At 44.7% G+C, this 15,345-nt stretch overlaps 1 long non-coding RNA gene across 9 annotated transcripts in view; it reads left to right on the top strand.

Annotated features, from left to right (window-relative positions):
* LOC128852839 (uncharacterized) overlaps positions 1-15,345 on the top strand; it is a 298,105-nt gene that overhangs the window by 43,576 nt on the left and 239,184 nt on the right. For all 9 annotated transcript variants that reach the window (XR_008450906.1, XR_008450904.1, XR_008450901.1 and 6 more), the window contains one exon: positions 1,252-1,354. This is a non-coding gene — a long non-coding RNA (uncharacterized LOC128852839). The remainder of the gene's footprint in view (positions 1-1,251; positions 1,355-15,345) is intronic.

Raw genomic sequence — 15,345 nt, 5'->3', positions numbered from 1 at the left:
AGCAATCGCCCGAATCTGTATGTTCGAATGTCACAGCCCCACTAGTAATCAATAACACGAAATGGTTGTGGGTCAATCCGATTTGTCTATTCTGCTATGTTATGTTTTTTTTGCAAATTACAAAGATCAGCAAAATCCTATTTCACTTTTTTCACTTGTCCACTTGCATTTTCTAAATAAGTCTCAAATTTTACATGATTAATGACCCAACTTAATCAGAAGGGAAGTTCTTCAAAGAGCACATTTCAAATAGCAAGTTACCATAGACACGTTTTGCCTCATAATTATTGAGTATTGTCCAGCTAGCGAGCGCCTTTCTCCCTAGGGTGACTCCTTTGTCATCAGGAGGAGAGCTAAGGCCTTCCCATCTTGGGTCATGTCACGCCTTCTGGTGTAATGTTTGATGCTCAGAGTACCTCACCCCATCAGGAGACCACAGAGGTGATGTTTCATTTATTCCATCAGGGCAATCTTTGCTGGAAAGTGAACAAAACCATTTAATTATCTGAAGCGTTTAGCGGTGTAGACGGTGAAGTCGGTATGACTTTCACAATTGACTTCAATCAGAAGAGGGCTGTGTTGACTGTGACTGTGTCACCTCAGTAAAAGATGAACACTGTGCCCTTTTAAGTAACATATTGCACCTAGATTTTTAAGAGGTCACTTGTTAAAATGCCCTGGGAAAGGAGAGGCGGAGGTGTGCCCGTTGGTGCAGGACTTGCCTTCTGAATGGTGGCTCTGTGTGCAGGAGGAGAACGCGGAGTGCTCTTTAGGGACGGTTGTTCAGCCCGTCCTCTTAACGCTGCCTTCCTGGTGCTACAGGGGGTTCTCTGATGCTTTTTCCCAGCGCGGTGGCTGATGTCCTGCTCTGAAAATGAGCCATTAGAATTGTATCAACGTTGTGTTTTGGTGAGACAGTATGAGGAAATGCCATCAGAAAATTAGATTTCTCTTTGCCATCAGGCGCCCAGTCAGCACTCCAATCCCATGTGTTTCCACCGAGACATTAGGATTTGATATAATTTTGGGCAGAAAACATTTTAAAATGAAACAATTGAATTTTCTAGATGGTCTTGGGGACCACTTAGCTTAAGAGAATACACTTCCAAATCAAAAGCCTTTCAATCATTCTAAATATTATTTGGATGTTATTTGCTGGATGTGTGGTAGCAGTTTGGATTTGTATTGAATGTTTGACTGGCTCGTGTGCGCAGAGATGATGTATGAAATTATTATTTCATATTTTTCTAGTGTTTGCATCGCAAGTGACATCTGGCTGACAGGAACTTGGAGAAATGGGATACGAAGTGAATGCTGCAGTTACCACAGCATCATATTTATCAGGAGGCTTAAGGTTGGTCTGTCTTTGTTTAATGTATGAAACTCACGACAATGAATAAGAAACAGCACTATTTTTTTTCACTGAGCTGGTTAGAAAATGAAGATAGATGAAGAAAAAATGTTAATGGTATTTTGTATGCTGTTCACTGAATTAATTTATGTAGACAATTGTGCGTACTGGCTGAAAGGCAGCTCTCAACTTGTTTAGAGGAGTTTTTTGCTATTATACTTTAAATTTTGGTTAATGTTGTGTGATTCATGCACACAATACCACACAGATAGGGAAGTCTGGAATAAGCTGCTGTAGTAGGTGGACACAGTTTCTAAACTGCGTTCAGCTATGCAAAGTCGATTTAATTGCATTATAACTTTAAAATGTACCTGTTGGAATAGTCTTCAACAAAACTCTTACCCCGGCACTTATCTGTTAAACTCTTGATGTTTTGCTTTTCTAATGGTAAATTGCGTCCTGATAGAATGTAATAAAGGCTTTAAAAATTGTAATATTTCAGGGTTTAATGTGATAGGACAGTTCGTAATTGTCTTTAGAAATGCAGCTTTTCCAAAGGCGTGCTCTCTGCGAGGAAGCTCTGCTGTGGTGGTTATCCCCTGGGTTATGTCAGGGCTGTGATTGTCCTCTGCTCTCTTCCCCTGGCTTTCGCGGGCATCTCCACTCGGACACTTTTCCATTGCCGTGCCTGCCTTTCCTAGCAGTCATGAGCTTTCATTTTTATTGGCGGGGTCGGGAAAGAAGCTGCTTTTTTTTTCCTTGTCAGACAATTGAACAAACAATGCAGAGATGTTGATCGCTTCCGACCAGCAAAGAAGAAAATCAAATTAGAGCATTCAGAGCAATCTGTGTTCTGAGCATAACAAGAACAGGACCCGAACTGATCAGGAAAGCCAAAGAGATGACACTGGAAACCAGCCTCAACAGCACAGAGTGCCACAAAGCATTGCTAATGCTTCTTTTCAGTAGTGCTTTAACCGTGCAGGATGCTGTACGTGATTTGTTGGAGTATCCTTTGCACTTTTAGATGAAGATCACAAAGCGTTTATCTTGTGTTGGCTTAGGATGTTTTGGCAGAGGAATTGTCATGCAGGTACCTTTTTGCTTAAAAAGGACAGTAGGTGCTTTTGGAGCCTTTCTGAATCTTCCTGTTCCCTGTTGCACTTCCCGTGTGCTCGGCTGGTTTGTTATAGATCGTGTTCCATACTGTTGTCCACCTCGCTGCTTTCCATGTTGTCATCTACCCTTTTGAAGGTGCCGTCTTTCCTTGAGTTCCTCTAAAGCTCAAGGAACCTGATGGCTGTCACTCCTACAGCATATTCCTCTGTCCTTCTGCAGGGAGTGTCTCCAGACTCTTTCGGCTGGGGAGGGTCAGTCCCCTTGCCCCAAACTTTTACTAAGTATGCCTTTCCTTATTAACAGAATAATTAATTCACAGAGGTATAGCAGGCACCTTGGACTGCTTTAGACAGGTCTGCAAGTGCTCCTGCCTCCTCTTGAGCTGAAATCACGTGCGTCTTGCATTTATTTTGTCACTTCCATTCTGCTCTGTGCTGTATTATGTACATAGTACTTCTGTCTCTACTTTAGGATGTGTGAACCAAAGTTGTTGTAGTTTCTTAGCCAATGTTATTTATGCCCTTTTGATAATCAGTATTTCACTTGTATTTGTCCACTTCTTGTCTGCCTAGACACACTCAGGTTTTATCAGCTTTTGCTTAAGATTGCAAGACTCCCTGTATGCCAACACAAACAAAACGCAAGGAAATGAGTGGTTGTCATTCAATACTCTGGTTGCACTCCTCTCATTGGCTTTTTCCCAGTCTCGGCTGCCTCGCTTCCAGCATCTGCAGTCCACACATTTCCAACCTCAAATCTAGGACATTAGTTTTCTTTTCATTACTATTAGGTTATTTCTTTGGCCCACTGCATGGTTTTACATTTTGTATCTTGAGTACTTGCACCCCAAACCCATACCTTTGTTAAACATAAGTCTGTAAGCTGTGGTGATGTGCTGCCTTGCAGGCCCTGGGGCGGGGGGGAAGCGGTCCAGCTGCAGAACGGCCAGCGTTGGGCTGGAGATGCATCATCTGCATTCTTTGTAGTGAGATATTTTGGTAGAAAGCTTTGCAATAGAATTATCAAGTGTCGATAGGTAGGATTTTCAAAGCTATTTAGGGGCCAAAAAGTCTAGTGGACTATTTCCAGTGTTTAATCCTTTTGTTTCTTACTTATGTTATTTAATCATTAGAAATCTGTACATAATGTGTGGTCATCTCCATTGTATTTAGTGTTTTCTGTCTGGCTTTAATACTTCAGACCTGTTCTTTACCTTTCTTTTAGCATTATCATAGTCGCTATAGTACTAATAATGATATTGCTAGTCCAATCAGCCAGTGTTCGACTCCACCTTTAATTAAGATTTCTGTTTCTTTACCAATTTAATGTGGTCACTTATGCCTGGTGTCATATTAGAATTTCTATCAAAGCAGTGGATCATCTTTAAGAGTGGAGGGTCTGAGAAACACTTAATTTCTTTCTTTAATCTTGTCTTTTGTGTGCTGAGTATTGAAGCCAAGCTTCTTGACAGTTCAGGTTTCCAGGCTGTTTCTCAGCAGAAGGCTGGGTCAGGCTGCCTCCGCTGCTCCGTTGAACCTTCCTCGGCCTCTGGGAGAATTGGTGTGGTCAAAGGTCTGATCCCTGATCTTAGCACTTTCTTCTGTGTGGGTGAAGATGAAAGTGAGTGAGTGACACTTGATATAAACAACCTTTCCTTTTCAAGAGGAGGCTGGGAGCACCTGCGTGTGCAGATATGCTACAGGAACGGAGTTCTCTGGAGATGTTTGTCAGTCACAGGACCTGCAAGTGAGTTTCGAGGCATTTTTAGGAGTGATGTGTGTATATATAGAATGAGCCAGAGAAAAGGTTCTTTTTATTTAAGGACTCAAATTGGTATTAGCTGTGGTAGACTGATGAGCTGCTGAGACATTTCAATACGATAGTAGGCACTGAATATATATTTATTTTAAAGTTTGGTTGGTGGAAGGCAGCAGGAAGGGGGTAAAAAGCATATGGACATAAACGCACAAAGCCCTGAACCTGGGATTTTTCTTTCCTCCCTTTTGTTCCCATTCTTGCCTCTAGAAGAGTCTTGAGATAAACAGCAGTCCTGAGGTATGGACCATGACAAAAGCGCTCCAAGGAGGGTGGGATGGGAGAGGAAAGAGAGATCCCATAGGGCAGCTCATACAATGCTGGTAAAGTCATATTTTGTAGCTCACAATTTGTGTTCTCACATTCAGAGAAGGCATAATTGAGCCCAATTCCCTAACTGACAATAGTCCATTTAAAGCTGAATTACAATTGACAATAAAACATTTTAAAGAAATCCAGTCCATTCTTTGTACTGCCTTTGGCTTAACAGAGAAGGCAAGGTTGATAACAAAGATGTAGAAACAGAAAAAAAGGAGGAAAAATTACTGAGCTACAGGAAAAAAATGTTACTCATCCTTATGTTACTCATCCTTACAGGTAGGCGGGTGCTGAGGGATCTGGTTCAGCAGCGGGCAGGTACGGATCTCGTCTGAGACACTAGGGATCCAGTCCTCAATCCCATCACACCTCGGCTGTAGCGCTCCTTTTCCCTCAGCTCACCTTCAAGTCTCAGAGGAGATGAGGAGAGAATCTGCCTCCTTGAGGCATTGCTTTCCCTCCTGGGAGTGCACCAGTGCGTTGGAAGGTATTTGCCTCCCTTTTGGGACCCTTCTGTTTACAAGAGGTTCAGTTCTTGTCCGTGGACATCAGCATGGAGAAGTATGGAAAGACAGGATAAAGCCTATTATACCTCTCTGTTATGGCTCAGTGCTGTTATGACACATCTGAAGATGTTGCTAGTGACTCATTTTGGCCTAACCTGTTTAATGTTTTGGTTGAATACTTGCTCTTTTTCTCTCCTCTGTATTAACTTCCAGAGTTGAGTTCTGTATTCTAGTTGTTGGGGCATTTTTGTAGATGGTTTTGGTCCGTATTTATCCAATTAGACCTCACTCAGATTTTTGGGTAGAGTAGCCCCCCCCTGCTTAGTCCGCAGCTGATCCTGCAGCACTCAACCAGAAGATCGTGCTGTGGAAGGTTGCTGTTATGATGGTAATGGCTGTGGATTCCAGTGATACCTTTAGGGGTGGAGAAAGTCCTAACTGTGTGATCAATAGACATCTATGTGTCTGGTTCTGTACACATAAAATTTGACTCTAAGCTCATCATTCTGAACAGCCCTTTAGTAACAGCTATTTTGAAGTCTAAAATCCTTTAGAAACTGTTTCACCATCGAGAAGTTGACTTTGGCTCAGTTAGTAGAGACCCTACATCTCAAATGCGGAGATCCCATTTCATACCTAAAATGGGATTTAGAATGTTCTGCCCTAACCATAGCCATGTGGTTGGAGACTGCCTGTCTGCTTTCCTTCTGACAAACCCCTCTCTTTCTAATAGCAATCACTTCAATGTAATAGATTTTCAAAGTAATCTTTCCTTGATCAGCAGACTCCAGTATTTTAATTTTGTAGGGTTTGTTTCCTCTGTGGGTGAACGCTTCCACCAAATTGCATTTAACATCTATTAACTTGGATTTTTAAAAGATCAAATGGTTTCCCTATCTCATTAGGATGCTTTTCATAATTTGTTATTTCTTCCAATTCAGGACCACTGCGTACATAGAATTCAATTTCTGTTCTGTTGCCTTATCTACAAAACAGGATCCTGCTGAGGGCCCTGTGTTATGACATCATGAACTTCCCAGGAACAACTCTAATGCCCCCTTCTTCTTGGAGGAAGCTTTTCTATTGTGTTTCTGCTCTTCGGGTAATTCTTTCCAGGTACCTCAGCTGCCTGTTGTTTCTTTGGGCGTCTGTCTCTGGTGTCAGGACTGCTTTGATGATGGTGGAGTTTCCAGCCCTGGAGAGGTTCAAAAAGCATGTAGTTGTGGCATTTGGGATTGGGCTGATGGTTGGACTGGATGAGCTGAGAGGCCTTTTCCAACCTCAGTGATTCTGTGATATGATGGGTTGTTTTTTTCGACTAGTTGGACTAGTACAGATGCATTAACACATCTGAATTCCACTTCTTTGGCTCTCCTGCCTCTTTATCAGAGGGCAGTGCCCACGTCGGGACTCAAAGCATCAAAGTAAAGAACACAACTCACTTCCACTGCTTTTTGCAAAGGGTCATCTTCCCAGAGAGAACTGGGTAGCTTTGCAGAGTTATGGAAGCGACAGTGGTGCAAACAATAAGAGGTGCTGCTCATATTCTTGTTCTGAGCTCTCTCTGAAATTTTACCCTGGTGTGCAAGGCTTCACCCTAGAGATGTAACTGTTGGTGTTTGAAGATGCTCAGAGCGCTCCTGCTACCACCACTCTGTCAATAAGAACACTGCTGTGCATTAGCATTTGAATAGCCATGTCCAGAAGGACTGTGTTGATACAAGTATTTTCTCATATATATTATGCACATCTATTGCAAAATGCAGAATGAAAAGGACTCAAAATGGGGAAGGGGGTGGGGGAATGGGAAATAGTTGTTTTTCTTAAATTGTACTGAATAGAAATTAAGCACTGGCTTCACAGGGCTGTTTAATAGTGTGCATAAACGGACAGGCAGCGAGGGAGGGCTGCGGCATAGGTTTTATTTCCAGCTTCAGGTTTATAACTTTGCGTTAAAGGCATTGGAGCGGTCTGTAGGCTGTGTGCGAACGCTCGGGATGGGTGTTCTGGCAGACCCAGACAACCAGGAGTGTCTAGCGTGAGCCGTCAGACCCGAATACGTGGGTTTAGTCACAGCAAATAGGAGTCAGTGTGGTGTTATGGATGTCCAAGCAGGCTCCATTCTTCCTTACAGTGCTCGGGCACAAACACTCCTGCCAGGGCAGATGGGCTCTGTGAGCTCTTTGCGGAAGTTCTAAGGTGCTTTAATCTCACTTGAAGCTCTTTGCATGAATAAGAGTGCTCTTTGGATATTTAGTGTTTCTTCAGGCTTTGGAACATGTGTTCTACTCGGATGCATTTCTGGGGTGTCTTGCTGGTTTATCTTGTTGGTTACCTATCATGTTGTTGGTTATTAGGTTGGCACTGCTGAACGGCGATCTGTGTTATGAAGCTTCAGACCATGAGAGGTTCACGTGGGCCTTTTTCTTAAACTCAAATTCTGAGTTTTAATGTTTCTCTCTTCCTTTGCATAGAGCCACAGAATTCTTTGGGTCAAAAGGGACCTCAGAGCCCATCCCGTTCCACCCCCTGCTATGGGCAGGGACACCTCCCACTGGATCAGGGGCTCCGAGCCCCATCCAACCTGGCCTGGAGCCCCTCCAGGGATGGGGCAGCCCCCCACTGCTCTGGGCACCCTGGGCCAGGGCCTCCCCACCCTCAGTGTGAAGAATTTCTTCTGTCTAATCTAGCTCTTCTCCCTTCCAACTTAAAGCCATTCCCCTCTTCCTCACTCCAATCCCTTGTAAAAAGCCCCTCCCCAGCTTTCCTGGAGCCCCTTTCAATACTGGAAGATGCTCTGAGGTCTGCTTAGAGCTTTCTCTTCTCCAGGCTGAACAACCCCAACTCTCTCTGTCTGTTTTTGTAGTGTTGTACAGTAAAAACAATACAGGGATTTATACGTGTGTGTATCTGTGTAATTCTGTATACTCAGTTGGGTTTGGGATGATGGACTTGTGGAAGAGTCTGCTCTAAAGGACAGCTGAAGCCCTCCCTTTCCCTGTGCTAAAGGACTACTAAGGAACTTGCAGTGTCCTTTGCTCGCTCCCTTCCAGTCACGCTCAGTTTAGGTCTGGGTACAAGTCTGTATACGTCTCTAGGGTGGCCGTGCTGCAATAATTGCCCCAAAACAGGGCATTCATTCATAAATAAAGCTGAGTTTCTGAAGTATAATTGCTGTCTATTGTATTTGAGAAGCAATGAAGTCTCTGCCTGGACCAGAGGCACTGACCTAGAAAGATAAACAGGGAGCACATGTTTGGTGCTTGTGAATTACTGTTTGTGGTTTGCTTTGATAATTTTGGCCTTCATATAGAAGTAGTCACTTGTAGACAACTGGCAATTACTTTTGAGGCTGTGGGTATAATCCATTAATATCCCCTAATTTACTGCAACCTTCCAAATCAAACAGTCTTCTGTTTTTAAAAGAAGCCTGCAGGTAATGGAAGCTTCGGAGCGTGCATGTGTGTCGTGTTACGGGAGAAACGGCCGCATTCTGTGCTCAAAGGCCTGGGAAAGTCCCAAGCTCGTATTAATGCCACTTCAAGCTTCTAAGGGAACGTTTTGACTGTTTGCCATTGGCCGCGGTGCTTATGGAAAAGCAAGGAACTAAAGCGGTGCCCGCTGGCTTTTAATACATCTTTTCAGGGGAGGTCAAAATGTGGGCCAAAGAAAATGGGGGGCCCACCCCAGTGTCTGCGCCTAACGACATTGGCAGATGTGGCTGGAGAGCAGAAAGCTGCGTCGGTGGAGTCCTGCAAATACCCACCCTGTCTGCTGGAGAGCTGCGGTACTGGTGGGAGCGCGCGCTTTGTGTGCAAGTGTTTCTGGTTAATCTGATGTGGTAAATGGTGAGTTTCCAAACGGAGGAAAGAGCTTGCTTCAGTCCTCGTTGGAAAGATTTTTATGCTGTGAGTTCTGGAGAATATTGAGGATGGATTTCTTGTGTTATATCAACAAATCTGACCATTTTTCAGTGAGAATGTGAAACGCTCTTCTTCCATTAGTTTGATATAGAGAGTGTACGGAATCTCATCAGCCAATGAGTTTACAACTGGCAAACAGATGCAAAGGGATCCTCCACCCTGTCTTCCTCTTCTGGTTCAGTCCTACGAAGCTGGCCTGTAAAGCGTCTTCTGCTGTGGTCACTCATACAGACAGAGCGAGCCATAAATTGCTTGGGAAAAGTCAGGCTGAGGAAATCAGTTTAACGTGGGTTAAGCAGGCTTTAAATAGTTGCATTCTTCTCTCTGCTTTTATTGGCTGCTTTGTGCAGTCAGTCTGTTAATCTGCTTGTTTATTATTCCTGAATCTTAGTTTCCTTTGCCGATCTGTGGACTTTGTCTCCTTATGGTGTTGTTGCATCGTGATTCTGAAGAATAAGATCATATTGGTCCAAGAGGAAGCAATGTGAAGGATCTCAGTTTTGTGTTTTTCCAGTCTTAATGTTCCCCCCAATGACAGGAAGGAATCACTAATAAATATAAATTTGCTAACCTTCAGAAAACCTTTTGCCAAACAGTCTTGAGCTCTGATTTGTGTTAGTTTAAGTCATTCCATTTGCATACAAAAATAATCTCTCTTTTTCCTCATCTGTTATGTTATTGATTTACATCTTTCAGGTAGTTATCTGCTGTGGCACACACAAACATTCATAGTTTAATAGTGTCATTTTGAGCTGATTTCCTATAGCTTATTGAACATAAACCATGAAAAATACAGTATGCTTTTCCTTTGAAAGCTTATTACAAGTGTTGGGAACCAATTGTAAGTGGGTTTTACAACAACAGGTGCCTCTGTGTTCTTTTGATGCTCCGTAGTTGTGCAACACTTGATGATAAGTATAGTGCTGTAGACCAATAAATAGTAACTTTGAGCTAGCTTAGCCTTTTGGGTACCACATTGAGTCGTTTCCTGCCATCTGGGATGATGTTAATTGGAAATGCTTATTCCTGATGACTGGCCGTATCTTGCCCCAAGTGAAACCAGGAGGTAGGTTGGTCTAACGCATCTTCCTGGCCGGCAGGTGCCTTCACAGATGATGTTAACCGGGGGCCTTCATGATATCCTCGGCAGGAGAACCAAACATTGACCCCCTCCATAGTCTTTGGAATGGCTTTCAGAAGGCAGCGATGGTTTGGAAAGAGACCAGGAGCATCACCTATGTTTTAAAATATCTGCCAAGTCATCTCTCTGCAAGGATTACTCTGAATGACTATGTGTTAGGCCCTCCACCGTAACTTTCCTACTGTGTGGAGCTGGAATTCAGATGATATGTGAAACTGGAGTTACAGGTCAAGCTGATACAACAAAGACAAAGCTCAGTGTGAGCTTGACAGGTAGATGTTTGTCTGTAGTAAAAGGCAATCGCTAGACAACTGAGTCAGTACTGCCGCAGTCCAGCTTGCGTGTCTGTGCACCTGTGACAACAGCCGCTTTCTGTCAGCTGGGGAATAAAATAGCACACTTCTCCTTAAACCCCGTACCGGGCAATGAAAGGCATCAGCCTCGTGTGTTAGCCGTGCGGTCCCTTTCGCAGCTCCGAGGAGCTGCTCGTTAGCCAGTAGTTCTGGACACCATTACACACAGAGGTAACAACTTGGAAGGAGTTACGAGAACACTAATGTTCTGTAGGAGGAACAAATGAAAAATAACTTGGCTACCTGATGTCCTGTGGCTGAGGGAGCTTCACGGCAGTGACGTCTGCTGGACTATGGGCATGACTTTAAAGCTGTCTCTTTAAAACTATTGTCCATTGGTTGGACTAGCTCCGGTCCTAGGTTACTCCACAGCAATTGGATTCAAGTGAATTCAAGCCAGGCCTCGGCAGGAGCTGAGCCTACATCTACAACACTGAGGAACGGGTGATGGCTTGAGGTCCTGAGGTTGCATCTGCCCTGGGTTCTCGCCTTTCCAGTTGGTGCTTCTAGTGAGAACGGTGGGGAAGACCCGCTGCCATACCTCTGTGGTGCAGAGAAAGGCGGAGGACTTTATTTCATTGTAGTAGTGTCATCAACAGGTGGGAAACCTCAGGAAAAAAAATCTCCAAGGCTGATGTTTGTGGAATTAAACACGTGAAATGGGAAGGGAGGAGATCTGCAGCTCAACCACTACTGAACAGGCCACTGTAGAAGGACTGAAGGATTACTGATCCCATACAGAGCTGACAGCATGTTTTGTGTCTTTTTATTCCTCCAGAAGACTCTCTGGGTTAGAAACTCATAAGTATTTTTAGTAGCAAGGGAAATTGAAGCTTGAAGCTGTAACACCGGTTTCCCTGTGCTATAGCAAGGCAGGGGCTTAGACCTGAAGGGGAAGCAGCCACGTGATGCTGAAGGGTAGGAATGCTTTACCCTTTCCCTTTGGGAATGGTGGAAGCCCTATTAAAATGAGTCATTGTAAACGTAGACTGAATGAAGCGCCTCAATTTGGAATTCACTAGGGGGGAACAGTCCAGCGCTGGCGAGAGAATGAACAGAGTGGCATAGGGCTGCAGACACTATCCGTTTCCTGTAGGTCCGTGGAATGTCTGAATCCTGCAGGATTCGATTCCAATGTGATTTCCAAGCAAACAGAAATGAGCAAAGTGTTCTCGGTGTGGATGCAGTGTTCCCACATTTCCTTATGGCAGCCCCACCTAAATGATCTGAAAGCCTTCAGGTTTAGGTGTGGCGGGCTCTGACCCACGGAGCCCTGCTGAACGCCCTCCGAGCTGCAAAAGGCACGGGGTTCTTAAGCTTTGATTTGAAGAGGCTGTAGCTATTATTAAAATAACCTTCAAGTGTTGACTCAAAATCCCTTCACACTTTGCTAAAATTGTCCTGAAATTTCTGTCACTCTCGCTAATATGGTTCGTTTTCCATCCCACGCGCTGTACTTAGCATTGTGAAGATTCTCCCCCTCCTCTACCTTCTCTCTGGTAAGAAAACGTTGGTGTCATTTTCCTAAAACAAATAAGTGAAGTGAAATTTTCCCTTTGATCGTTTTCTCTGTTCTTATTAAAAAGTACCTTGCATCCGAGGCTGCCTCGTGCCTATTGTTGTTTAACTGACAAGTCCAGAGCAAGTGCTTTAAAAGTTTGTGGTTACAAATGGAAGTGTCTTTAACTATTTATAATCGTCTTTGTTTAAATTGTCTTCAGATGTAGAAGCAAGGTAAGCGAGGCACAGAAAACAGCTTCTTGCTAAAAAGATGGTGTTTTTGTGAAAGGACACGTTCTTACAGAGGACCGAGAAAGTCTTCCTCCGCTTCAGCGTATGAAATATTTACTCGTTAGGCAGTATCAGGGATACCCATTTTCCATAGTGCTGTACCAGCCCAGCCCATCAATGTGCTGGTTAATTAAGTGTGACCTAAACCAACTTGACTTGAGCTCTGCATTAAATGCACAAAACCCATTTGAGCTGACCAGCAGCAGAAGTGGTACTCAGAGAAATTGAAAAGGATTTCTCCCAAATGCTTTCTACTTACTTACAGCACTCAAGTAATGGCTGAAGATTAGCATATGACATGACAGATTACATTAAGTCATGTCTTTCCAGTGCTTTATGACAGCGCTATCACATTAGCTTCTTAGCACTGGCACATCGAGGCATGCAAATGTTTTCAGACCCTCTTATTCAAATCTACAAGCTGACATGGCAGCCTTGATATGATTATTAGTCATTTGAGAGACTTTAATTCACGTCATCAGATAACAGGTTCTGCTAAAAGGTTAGAGAAACTGTCTGCTTTTAATGAAGCCCTCAAAAAAGACCCTCAAAACCCTCACTGCTCACGGAGAGCCTGATTTGACTTTATTGACAAGATCCCCCTAAGAATGAACTTGAGTTGAATAAGTAAGCAGGCATCTGGAGTGAAAAAACACCCATTCCATTTAAGAATTAGACCAAATGGGCTTCAAGTCCTATCTTTCTGCCTCTCATTTTTCTCTTTCTGGTTTTAACCTAGCTTTAAAGACAAGGTGCTCTGTCTGGAAAATGTTCTCAGCGTATCATGTTGAACAAGGGAAGGTGGGGCAAGGGCTGGTCTGATACCTCGGTGGCAGATGTTCTTTGTTACACGGAGGGGAGCGCAGCTTGCCACGGGGCGCTAACGGGGGTAGCTCGTGGCGAGGAGCTGTGCAGCACGGTCACACGTTGTCTTTCAGGCTACGTCTCCTACTGTGACTCCATATTCAGTGCTCTGGTGTGTTAAACCATGGGGGATCCGCGTCCCAATGGAAATACACTGTGTGTTGGTTGCCACAGATTGGCGGCAGCTGGCCCAGGCCTTGGGCTAGGTCAGGCCGAGGAGGGCGAGAGACGGTGTTCCTCCTGGGCAGTTACGGAGGGAAGGAGGCCTTTACTGTTAGGTGGTGTACTTGTTGCTGGAGCGTGGGAGGATGGTGCTGATCCCGCCAGTGCTGCCTCCAGGCCAAAGTTACGGGTCACAAAATTGCAGAGACGTGCATTTAAGTCTTTAAAGCCCTTTTGGCATCAGTGTCGCAGCAGCCTCTGTGTCGGTGCAGCCAGTGCCTGGCAGTGCCCAGACTACGCCAGGCTTCCAGAGGGTGCCAGCGTCAGGCAGCTGGAGCTCAGTGGGAGCTTTTGTTATGGAGGAGGCTGGAGCTTGCTAGTAGACTTTGTGAAGCACCCCGTTTGGAGATGACTTTGTTTATCCTTCGGACTTTCTCTGAAGTCCTGCTGGATTTGCCTCTCAGAAATACCCTAACTTGGAAAGTGGTAGAAGAACACGTTTGGGTTCACGGGCGTAGCTGTTTGAGGTGGTGGTTGCAGTTCACTTTCACTTGTCTCTCAGTTCTTTGCGAAACCGATTCAGAGTCCCCAGTTCAGGACTCGTGCTGTGGTTATTAGGCCGTGCTTAGTCTGAGGCGAGCGATTGACTGCAGCCGGCTGACCTTGATGTGGAAGCCCTGGTTTGTATCCCTGGTCGTGTTGCCCCTCAGGGTCACCTCTCCAGCACATGGAACTCTGGGTTGGTTTCTTCTCAACATAAACGTGCCAGGTGCTAAACAACTCTGTCCTCTGTGCTGTCTCACTACGTCCTCCTGCCTTCGTTTGCCCCTTCCCCTCCTGCAGCTCCGGTCGCACGGCCCCTTTCGGATCCAGTCCGCTGCCTTGGCTGCTTTCTCCGTGGCTTCCAGCTCTTTTGTTATCTGAGCAACATGGACTGCTGTAAGTGCCACCGGTCTGTCCTGGCTGTACTTCATCCCATTTCCTAAGGGTGAATTCCCAGGAGGAGCAGCAATGCAGTGGAGCACCAGCTCCTTTGTCACCGCTCCCACCCTCCTTCTCCCGAGCCTCTGTCCTTCGCTACAGCTCCTCATCACAAGACTCTTCTGCGCTTTGCCAGCGTGGACCCACCTTCTTTTGTGTCTCCTCCACTGATTCTCCGTCTCCTCTCACATCCATCTTAAAAATGGGTCTTTCAGCCTCGCTTATGCTTGTTGACTTCTCTCTCTTGTTGGATTTATGATCAAGTACTTTAATTTACTCTTCATACAATGTCTTTGTAACTGCGTTATGTAATTTAAACCATTATTTGGTATGACTGAGTACAGTGGTTTGGGATGCGGTTTGTCTGAAGGATGCCGTACAGCGTAGTGACCGCGCTGCGTTCTGACCACTTTTGCATGGTTTTTCTCTGAAACAGTAACAAAAAATCTTCAATTAAACTCTGTTATGTCATTGCTCATAAATTAATTTGCAAGACTAAAATAAAATATTTAGACTTCAATCTTGCAAACTCTTCCATGTGAGCTCTCCCCCTGAGCTGGAGGGAGATGGCAAGGATTTAGGCCTGGCTTCGGGAGCGTAGGCAAATGCGAGCAGGGGTTTCAAGCAGATCTGCGCCATTGAGGCTTTGTGCCTGTGGCGAGAGTAGAGGGATACAAAAGTACGATAAAAGCCGGGATGTAATTGTAGCAATGGTTTTTTCTCATTGCTGAATAGACACATGGCCTCTTACCACAGGTTCTCATTGAAGTTGTAAGCTGGTTTAGATAAAATAAATTAACCGGAAGGGTCAATATCTACATGAATGTATCCATGTCAGTAGTGTATTAGTAAAACTACCACCATATAATGACTGAGAGTCCTCACAGCGTAGCAAAATCGCTCCCCAGAGTGATCCTTATGGGAATTAACGTGAAGTAGCCTGGCTGAAGGCTGCTTCTTTCAAGTCGTTTCACTGTGGCTCCGTACTTGCCGTGTAAAGGAAGCTCTGCGCGTCGTTCTG

Source organism: Cuculus canorus, chromosome 8, assembly GCF_017976375.1.
Source record: "Cuculus canorus isolate bCucCan1 chromosome 8, bCucCan1.pri, whole genome shotgun sequence".
Classification (NCBI taxonomy): Eukaryota; Metazoa; Chordata; class Aves; order Cuculiformes; family Cuculidae; genus Cuculus; species Cuculus canorus.
This window is presented reverse-complemented; position numbering and strand designations above follow the sequence as displayed.